Genomic DNA, 11,303 nt, shown 5'->3' with positions numbered 1-11,303 from the left:
ATAAAAGTAATATATATAAAAGACTTATAAAAGTTCGTAATAATTTAGTATATCTAGGTATATACGCGGGTTATCTCTTAAGACTATCCTCCGGTTTATTACTTAATTAATTCCTTTATTTAGCGTCTAAGCGGGGATAACTATCTAGAGATCTTCCCCTTATAGTAAAGGGTTATATCGGTCTATCGCTACTTTTATTTATTCTCGTAGAGTTACTTATTTATATAGTAAGTTAGTCTTAAGTATTCGTTTCCTTTATAAGAGCTCTTCGTTACTATCTATAGAGTTAGTATTAAATAATTCTTTATTTACGTCGTCCGGGTACTTCCTTAGTCCTATAGTAACCTTATATATTATAGCTAGAGCGCGAGGCCCGTATAGTGCCTTAAGGAACTATCCTAAGTTTTCTTTACTATCCCGATAGGTTAGGTAACTATCGATATAGTATCTTAATTAGTATAATACTTCGTAAGGTATTAATTACTTTCTCGCTTTTTCTCTAGCTTTCTTTATTTCTTCGAGGAACTTCTATCGTTCCTTTTCCCTAGAAAATACTATATTTTACAAGGGGCTAATATTATATCCGGACCTAATTATATTTAGCTACTTATACTTACCTTCGGGGACTAGCTTCTAGCCCTAGCTTCGTTCTTTCTTCGGGGAATAGTATTTACGCGTAAAATATCCTTTCTTACTATAGTTATAGTAAGTAAGGTTCTTTTTATCTATCGCGGCGAGCCTTCGTTCTATCGCGTCGAGATCTATTAATCCTATATAGGTTCTGCTAAGAGCCGTGCTTTAGTAAAATCAAGGTTAGCTTATATTAGGATAGATCCGGTTTCTATTATTATAATCGCGGCTTAAAGTACTAAGGAAGTACTATCCCTTCCTTTCGCGTTATCGTTCGAATTATTAGTTATCGATTTTAATAGCTATCGCGATATAGCTCGCGAGGGTAGCGGGTCGGTCTTCCTTATATAGCTTATCTTTAACTTCGTCCTTAAGACCTCGGTAGAAAGAGGCTATCTTATCTCTTTTACTTTTAGTAATCCTAGACGCGATTTAAGTAAATAAGGCGCCGTAGTCTAAGGCTAACCCTTTTTACTTTAACGCTTTTAGCTAGTTCTCGGTTAGGCGTTCCTCGTCGATAATCCTAAAGGTTGCCTTTAATATTTCTTCGAAGTTATTATAGTATACGAAGATATCTTTCGTCTCCTATCTTCGGTATTAATAAGTATTAGTCACGAAGTCCTTAAGAGTAAGTTCGAACTATACTAAAGCGGCTCCCGATAGGTATCTTATTACGTAACGTACTTTATCTTTTTCCGTACGAAAGATAGATAGGAAGTATTATTAATAAGCTCTAACCTAAGTTAGGAACCCTTAAAGGTCCTTAGTTATATTATCGAATAGTCTTAGTTAGCGTAGCTTTATAATCTCTCTTAGATCCTTGCCGGTAGCTTATCGAATAGTATTATTACTTACGTTATTTATCTCGTTCCTTAGTTAGGCGGCCTATTAATATTATAAGGTTATTCTTTCGTTAAAGGAACGGTAGGCTTCGTTATATTATTACTTATCGCGGGTCTATATATCGATAATTTATTATAGCTACCCTTATAACTCTTAGATTTATCCCTTAAGGATCTTTATATCCTCGTCGTCGGACTCGTCCGAGTCTAAGTCTATAGACTAAGCCGTCTAGGAGGGCTCGGTATACTTAGCCGTGGCCTTACTTACCTTTATTAATAGACTTAGGGTTTATCTTAGAGGATTCGCTAGTGTGACGGTTGGGTCAGACTAGCTATAGGGTAGGTAGATCTAAGGTCGGTTTATGAACTAAGTATACTAAGATATCGTTAACTTAAGCGGTCGTGTTATAGTCTATGTGCGAGATAGTAGATCTTACGTAGATAATTATATTAATAGCTAGGGAGCTAGTAGAGACTAACTATAGTAAAGCTAGGCTTCCTATATACTAAGGTAATTATTATCCCTAATAATAATCTATTTTACTCGTTCGTAGTAATTCGTGATAATCGTAATAATCGCAAGTGCAATCGCAAGTGCGATTATTCGTATAAGTAATAATCGTGCTATAAATAGATAGGAAATAGTAGGGTATGCTTAAAAGCACGTGAAGGCCGTATATTAGGTCATAATATAATACCCCTCCTTCCGAGATCTTATCCCTAAGATTATTTATTACGCGCCTTTCCTTAATCTATTAGTTCTAGTGAGTTTCCTTCTCTTTTAACTTCCTCGCTATGTCCGGCCGTGTCGCTAAGCGTACGTAGAAATTATCTTTCGTTGCTAAAGAGCGTAAGATCCGTCTTCTCGAAACTATTCTCGTATACTCCGTCGAGATACTTACTTGCTCTAATTATAAGCGTCGCGGTCTTAAAACTTATTAGGTTTCTGCCGACGATTCCTCTCGTTACGCCGAGTACGTCCGTTTAAACCGCTTAGCCTACGACGTTAGTAGGGTCTCTACCTCGTAGCTTCGTAAGATCGCCGAATAATATTAGAAGCTCGAGACCGAGCTTGAATAAGCGGAGGAGAAAGTTCTTCGCCTCCGAAAATAAAAGAAACTATAGTTTAAGAAGATAATAAGAGCTATATCTCGTGGTATTAATAGCGTGGAGGAGCTAGAACGCGTAGAGCGGGAGGAGGCTAAGCGCGAGTAAAGGCGGTTAGAAGTATCGGGTTCCTCCGCTAGTCGTTCCTCGACTAAGAACTTTCTAGAGCTTAATTTTATATAGGCGTAGGATACTATATACGAGGACGTGCCGCTCGATCCTTCGATCTTAGCGGATTTTAGTTTAGCTAGGTCCGATAGAACTATCGTAATAGGTGGCTATAGTTCGTAAGGTGTTTAGCGGGTTCTTATATATTTTCGTTACTTACGTATCCTTTTTATTTAATAAGGTATCTAACTTCTCTATTAATTATTTATTTATCGATTATTCGTTCTAGTTCGTAGAGTTCCTCTAGAATTTCTAGTTCGTAGTTTATCCTTGCGTTTTATAGTGCTTTCTTAAGTAGTGATATATAGAAAACTAGATATATCTTTATACTTAAGGGTAGTAATAGTTTGTAGTTAGTGTCTAAGATAGCTTTATCGATTTTAAATAGTCTAAGTTTTTTATAATCGAGCTTCGATAAGGGTCGAGTTATTATAAAGTTTTTGCGTAGTAGGTAGACTATATCTCCCCTCCGAAAGATCGGTCCCTTCGATCTTTTCTTATTATAGTACTTCGATATTCGTATACGTACGAATTTAAGTTATTTCTTTATATATTTATATAGTAAGCGTAGTTAGTCTACTTTAAGCATTACTTTTTTAGCGAGAGGTCTATCCCTTGGTTTTTTATTACCGAACTCGGGTTCGTATCCGTAGTTCGCGTAGAACGGTGAGATTTAGGTTAACTCCGTAGGTGCGCTATTATAAGCGAGTTAGGCGAGTAGTAACTTCGAGACCTAATTATCCTATTTATAGTTAATATAGTACTATAGGTACTATTCTAATATCTAGTTTAATCTTTCCGTTTATTTATCCGTTTAAGGGTAGTAAGCTATACTAAGTTTGTGTTTTATTCCGAGTTAAGCTATTAGGGCTTGCTAGAACTTCGAGGTGAATGTCGTCCCTCGATCCGAAATGATTTCTTCCGGTAGGCCGTGGTTAGCTACGATATGTTTAAGCACTATATATACGAGTATCTCTATATCTATTGCTTCTTAGTATAGTAGGAAATATCCGAATTTACTTATTCGGTCTATAACGATGAATATACTATCGTATTCGATATTAGATCCTAGTTCCTTAGATTTAGGTAGCTTCGTGATATAGTCGAAGGCTATCGATTCCTATAGTCTTAAAGGCACTAGTAGTGGCTTTAGTTCTCCGTATAGCTTATGCCGGACGGCCTTACTATGTGCATAATCCTTATATTGCCTGACGATACGTGCGATATTTACCTTGATTCCTTAGTAGTTATATATTCGTCGTATTTATTTAAGAGTCTTCCTAACTCCTTAATATCCTACCGTAGGGTGCGTATAAATATTAGTTAAGATTTTATCGCGTAGTAGCGGTAGTATCTAGAGTAGTCTATTCCTAGTAGGTCCTTTTCCTATTTCTATCGCGTAGTCCGTAGGTATCTCCTTATTGTGTTTAGACGCCTAATATAGTATTTTATCGTACTATATAGTATCTACTTCGACTCTATATATAAGAAGGTTAAGTACTATTTATATATAGTTCCCTTCGTTATTTTATTAAAGTATTTAGCCCTTAGCCTTTAGTACTTCGGTATCGTAGTCTAGTCGGCGATTAAGCGCGTTTACTTTATTATTTTCCGATCCTTCCCGATAGATAATTTCGATATTATATTCGGCTAGAAATTTAGCGTATCGTACTTATTATAAGCTAAGTTCTTATATCGTAGCGAAGTAAGAGATATTTTAGTGATCGGTATAAACCTTAGTTTTAAACTTCGTTCCTAGTATATATGTTAAGAATAGGGGGCTAATCCTCCTAATTAGGTGCCTTACGAGGCCCTCTCACAGAACCCTTACAGGGATCTATTCAAACCCTATTACAAGGGTCCACAGCGCTTACAAATACAGTGCTTCTATTGCCTTCTATAATATTCGAAGGCTAGCACTGCCACACTCGCTATTATAAATCAAACCTTCTATAACCTTCCACTAGGTTCGGTTTGACCCACTCTTTTACAGGGCATTACAGCGCCCTCACGCCTATAAATATAGGCCTTCGTTCACTACTAGATAGTTCTGAATCAAGTCATTCATTCACCAAGTTCTTCACCTATATCTTGCCTACCCTAAAGAGAAGATTGCTGAATCGGTCGCTTTCTTCCTTTACTAAAGGGATTCCCGGATTATCGCGATTCACTTACCCTGCGCCTAGAAGAGTATTACTCTTCAATAATATAGTGCTTAAATTCCTTAATAGCAGCGATAATTGCTAAGAATTCTTTATCGTAGATAGGGTAGTTTAGTTCCGCGCTATAGAGCTTCTTCGAGAAGAAGGCGATTAGCCGTAGATTGCCGTTGTTGTCTCGTTAGCCGATTTGCGCTCCTATAGCGTAGTCCGATACGTCTATTTCTAACTCGAGTGGCCTTTCGGGGTCGTAGGTTATAAGCATAGTGTTAGATATTATGCTATCTCGTAATGTCTCGAAAGCCTTCCTTTATTCTTTTCCGAATTAGAACTCTTTCTTGCCCTTCGTGAGTTCTATAAGTAGTGCTACGATCTTCGCGAAGTCGCGTATAAAGCGCCGATAGTAGTTCGCGAATCCTACGAATACCTATACTTCCTTAAGGTTGTTTTCCGGTAGGGGCTATTCCTTAACCGCGTTAATCTTTGCTTATTTTATTAGGATTTCGTTTAGTCGGATCGTGTATCCGAGGAAGATAGTTTCTTATATATAAAACGCGTACTTCTTTAGGTTAACTAAGAGGTTCGTATCTTAAAGTATTTTCAGTACCTAATAAACGTGTTCCTTATGCTCTTTAAGGGTTTCCGAGAAGATTAAGATATTATCTAGATATACTATAACGAAGATATTTAAGTATTCCCTAAGTATATTATTAATTATTCGTTAGAAGGTAGCTAGAGTATTAGTAAGGCCGAATAGTATTACTAAATACTCGAATAGACCGAACTTAGTGCGGAAAGCTATTTTCTATTCGTCTCCTTTCTTTATATAGATTAAGTTATAGGCTCTTTTTAAGTTAAGAGCGGTGAACTAGTTCTTGCTATAGAGTCTGTCCTTGAGCTTATTAATAAGCGGCAGGGGTATCCTATCTTTAATCGTAATATCGTTAAGCTGCCGGTAGTCTACGACTAACCGTAGCTTCCTATTCTTCTTTAATACGAATATAACGGGGTATCTTACTTCCGAGGTAGAGGTTCGAATATAGCCTTTCTTAAGTATTTCGTCGATATACTCTCGTAGTGTCTTAAGCTACTTTTAGTTAAGGTTATAGAGTTTATAGAACTTAGTCGAGGTTCCGGTTTTAAGATAGATTTCGTGATCTTATTAGCTATGTTAGGGAATACCCGTTTCGAGGGTTTCCTTGAATAACCTACTATACTTACGGTATTCTAGAGGTATGTTCTTTATTCGTTCTTCTTCTATTATAGGTTTATTCTTCTTTTCTTCTTATAGGGCTTTGTTTACGTCGAATATCTTTTATATAATGTTAGCGATGATTCGTTTTCTTTATTTATATTATATACCTGGTTGTAAAGCCTTCCTGGTTAATAGTACGGCTTTTACGTGCTTCGGCTCGCTTATATCTTCCTATAAAGATACTCTAGAGGCTAAGTCGTCGCGAATATTCGCTTTCTTCTAGTTAAATAGTGATTATCGCGTTATCGTTTCTATCCACGCTAACTAGCTAGTACGCTAATTAACTACCGGATTACTTACTATTAACTATAGGTAACCTAGTATTATATCGTATCTATATAAGTCTATAATATCGAAGACGACTATCTTATAGTATCCTTATATCGTTACCTTAAGGGGTTTAGTTTCTCGGTCGATAGTTCTACTATTATAATCGAAACTTTCCCCTTCGATATTAAAAAGCTTATATATCCGAGTCTTATAATTCTATAGCAGTATATATTAATTAATCACTACTAGTAAGATATAGTTTCCTATCGATCTACTATCTAATAGTGCTCGTAATCGATATCCGTTAATCTAGACTTCTAAAACTATCTTCTAACCTCCGTCTATCTCTACGGAGTAAAGGGCCTTTTGGTTTTCTTCGTCGTCCTATGCCCTTTCTATAGGCGACGTTAGTAGTTTTTTATCGGGTAGCTTTCTATATCGATATTATCGTTCTTAGGGTCGTATGCGTAGTTACTATCGTGCGACTCTGGGTATATCGAGGGGTATCGCTCTCTTTCCTCCTCGTATAGGTAGTATATACATCCGTAGTAGTAGACTCCGTAGTCTAACGTGTATCCTTTATAGTATCTATATGCGACACACTATATGTATGCCTTTTCTTATAGAATAAGGTATTCTCGTGCCTCGATCCTATATCGTAGGCGTAGCGTTTCCTTCGCTCTATCGTACCTTTCGCGGTCTATTTTACCTTAGTTAATATAATCTCGATCCGCTTACTCGGTAGGGTCGAATAATAACCTTAGGCCGTTAGGATATTTACTATATCCTCTATATCCTTATCCGTACTTTAAGGCGTATTCCCTTTGCTTGCGCTTTACCTTTACGCTAGTTTCGGCTTTAACTATTTTAATGCTAAGTAGTGCCTTCGCGGCGTTCTCGTATCGCTAGAGTTCTTCCGTCTCCTTTTATTCCCTAGTCCTATGCTAGTCGAATACTTTCTCTCTATTATATCTAGGACAGTCCACCGATTAACACCTACGCTACGTTTTTTAGTTTCGCGCGTATACTTCGGGGTATTTCGCTAACTACCTTAGTATTATATATCCTATGCCGGGTTCTACGTATATATATTCATAGAACTCCGCTTCGTCTTTTTCGTATAGATCGTTAATAACGCGGGTGGCTAGTCCCTTGATTAGGTAGACTTAATGCCTTCCTTTATTAAGTATATATATTTTACAGAAGTAGTATATATAAGAGATCTATAAGAGTTCGTAGTGTTTCGATATATCTAGGTATATATATAGGTCGTCTCCTAAGACTATTCTTCGGTCTATTACCTAATTAATTCCTCCGTTTAGTATCTAAGCGGGGATAACTATCTAGAGGTCTTTTCCTTACGGTAGAGGGTCGTATCGATCTATCGCTACTTTTATCTATTCTCGTAGGGTTGCTCGTCCGTGCAGTAGGTTAGTCTTGAGTATCTATTTCTTTTATAGGAGCTCTTCGTCGCTGTCTATAGAGTCGGTGTCGGATAATTCTTCGTCGTCCGGGTACTTCCCTAGCCTTATAGTAGCTTTGCGTCTTATAGCTAGAACGCGAGACCCGCGTAGTGCCTTAGGGAACTATCCTAAGTTTTCTTTACTATCCCGATGGGTTAGGTAGCTATCGTCGTAGTATCCTAACTAGTATAACGCTTCGTGGGGTATTAGTTACTTTCTCGCTTCTTCTCCGGCCTTCCTTATTTCTTCGAGGAACTTCTATCGTTCCTTCTCCCTAGAGGATACTATATTTTACGGGAGACTAACATTATATCCGGATCTAGTTATATTTAGCTATTTATACTTACTTTCTAGGACTAGTTTCTAGCCTTAGTTTCGTTCCTTTCTTAGAGACTTATAGTCTCGCGCGATATAACCTTTCTTCTCGTAGTTATAATATTTAATATTCTTTTTATTTATTATAGCGAGCTTTCGTTATATAGCGTCTAAGTCTATAAGTCCCGCGTGAGTTCCGCTAAGAGCGGTACTTTAGTAGAATCGAGGCCGACCTATATTAGGATAGATCCGATTATTATTATTACGATCGCGGTTTAAGGTATTAGTAAAGTACTATCTTTTTTTCTCGCGTCGTCGCTCGAATTATCGGTTATCGATCTTAACGGCTATCGCGATATAGCTCGCGAGGGTAGCGGGTCGGTCTTCCTTATATAGCTCGTCCTTAACCTTATCTTTAAGACCTCGGTAGAAGGAGGCTATCTTATCTCCTTTACTCTTAGTAGTCCTAGACGCGATTTAAGTAAATAAGGCGCCGTAATCTAAGGCTAACCCTTTCTACTTTAACGCCTCTAGCTAGTCCTTAGCTAGGCGTTCTTCGTCGATAGTCCCGAAGGTCGCCTTTAGTATTTCTTTAAAGTTATTATAGTATACGAAGATATCTTTCGTCTCTTATTTTCGGTATTAGTAAGTATTAGTTACGAAGTCCCTAAGAGTAGGTTCGAATTATACGAGAGCGGCTCCTAATAAATATCCTACCGCATAGCGTACTTTATCTTCTTTTATACGAAGGATAGACGGGAAGTATTATTAGTAGGCCCTAACCTAAGTTAGGAATCCCTAAAGGTCCTTAGTTATACTATCGAATAGTCCTAGTTAGCGTAGCTTTATAATCTCTCCTAGATCCTTACCGGTAGCTTATCGAATAATATTATTACTCACGCTATTTATCTCGTTCCTTAGCTAGGCGGCCTACTAATATTATAAGGTTACTCCTTCGTTAAAGGAACGGTAGGCTTCGTCGTATTACTACTTATCGCGGGTCTATATATCGATAATTTGCTATAGCTACCCTTATAACTCTTAGATTTATCCCTTAAGGATCTTTATATCCTCGTCGTCGGACTCATCCGAGTCTAAGTCTATGGACTAAGCTATCTAAGAGGGCTCGGCATACTTAGCCGTGGCCTTACCCTTATCGGCGGACTCAGGGGTTATCTTAGAGGATTCGCTAGCTATAGTATCGTATTGCTTAAGTACTTAATACGGTAGTGTACTAAATAAGAGCTATTAATATATAACGGTTAGGTTAGACTAACTATAGGGTAGGTAGATCTAAGGTCGGTTTATAAACTAAGTATACTAGGATATCGTTAACTTAAGCGGTCGTGTTATAGTCTATGTGCGAGATAGTAGATCTTACGTAGATAATTATATTGATAGCTAGGGAGCTAGTAGAGACTAACTATAGTGAAGCTAGGCTTCCTATATACTAAGGTGATTATTGTCCCTGATAATGATCTGTTCTGCTCGTTCGCAGTGATTCGTGATGATCGCAATGATCGCAGGTGCGATCATTCGTGTAAGTGATGATCGTGCTGTGAATGGATAGGAAATAGTGGGGTGTGCCTGGAAGCACGTGAAGGCCGCATATTGGGTCGTAACAGTTAGGGCCAGCTCCTCATCTTGCCAGCCCGCTAACCACATATCTACCGAGATATACTTCAAGCGACCGTGACGATAGATCTCTTTTAGCTAGTGGTCTCGCCACTAATCGACTCACCGTGTAGGCAATGCAAACCTATCGGCGGCCCCGAAACCAGTGTGGGATGCGACTGTCGGCGCATGTATCTCCGCGTATAACGTCGGCCGTCTAACGCGGCATCTCCCCGTTACTGGATTGGATAAGAGGTAGTCGGGATAGCACACGGGTACGCGCTCTCGGCGGGCGGAATAAGCGGCGTATTTCTATAGCGATAATCGATATTTGTTAAGAATAGGGGGCTAATCCTCCTAATTAGGTGCCTCACGAGGCCCTCTCACAGAACCCTTACAGGGATCTATTCAGACCCTATTACAAGGGTCCACAGCGCTTATAAATACAGTGCTTCTATTGCCTTCTATAATATTCGAAGGCTAGCACTGCCACACTCGCTATTATAAATCAAACCTTCTATAACCTTCCACTAGGTTCGGTTTGACCCACTCTTTTACAGGGCATTACAGCGCCCTCACGCCTATAAATATAGGCCTTCGCTCACTACTAAATAGTTCTAAATTAAGTCATTCATTCACTAAGTTCTTCACCTATTACTTTGCCTACCCTAAAGGGTTCCCGGATTATCGCGATTCACTTACCCTGCGCCTAGAAGAGTACTACTCTTCAATAATATTATTGCTAGTTAGTTCTTAGAAAGTTAACTAAGCTACCCGCATAAGCCCGATGCGCCTCGTCGGCCCTTTCTCCCCCCTTTCGACCGGCATATACATAAGGCCTTCCTTTAGGCGCTCTGTATAGTCACGCTGGCATGCTGATTTGGTTCGAGGCCGGTCTTATACGACCTAGATTATTTCATGGCGTTATAGCGTGTGCCCCAAACATCTAGTCGCGTTATCCGACGCTAATTAAAGGGATACGTATTCCCACGAGGCTAGGGCTCGACGGCGGATAGCGCGCGGCCATCGTTCGAGATATACGGCTCGGCGTCACGTCGGCCGGCTTCACCTCAATCGAGGCAGGGGGTAGTGCTTAGCTCGCCCGGGGCGTCGCTCGCTCCGCCGCGAGTCGGTTAGATAATCGGTCTGCCTCGTGTCGAGCATGGCCGTGATTAGCGTCTGCGGTATTTTCGGGACTGGTGCGGCGGTTCTAAGATACGTAACGGGCCTCGAGGGTTGGTGGGCGGCCTCCCGGGGCGGATCGTTATCACGACGGCAGGGCATACCTTCTTAAGAGGTTAGCGTGCGGATCGTCATGGGGGGCCGTTGGATAGGGGAGAGACCTATAGCGCTAGTGCTAGTGATATCGTGGCCTGGAGGCGGCTTATGTCCTTCCTTATAGAGTCTGTACGGGCAAAGCTGTAGAGATAGCCACGGTTTAGAGTGGAAGGGGAGAGAGGCGGCGCTCTCTAAAAGCCGT

The sequence above is a fragment of the Emericellopsis atlantica genome, assembly GCF_019669845.1.
Source record: "Emericellopsis atlantica unplaced genomic scaffold F5Z01scaffold_38, whole genome shotgun sequence".
Taxonomy (NCBI): Eukaryota; Fungi; Ascomycota; class Sordariomycetes; order Hypocreales; family Bionectriaceae; genus Emericellopsis; species Emericellopsis atlantica.
This window is presented reverse-complemented; position numbering follows the sequence as displayed.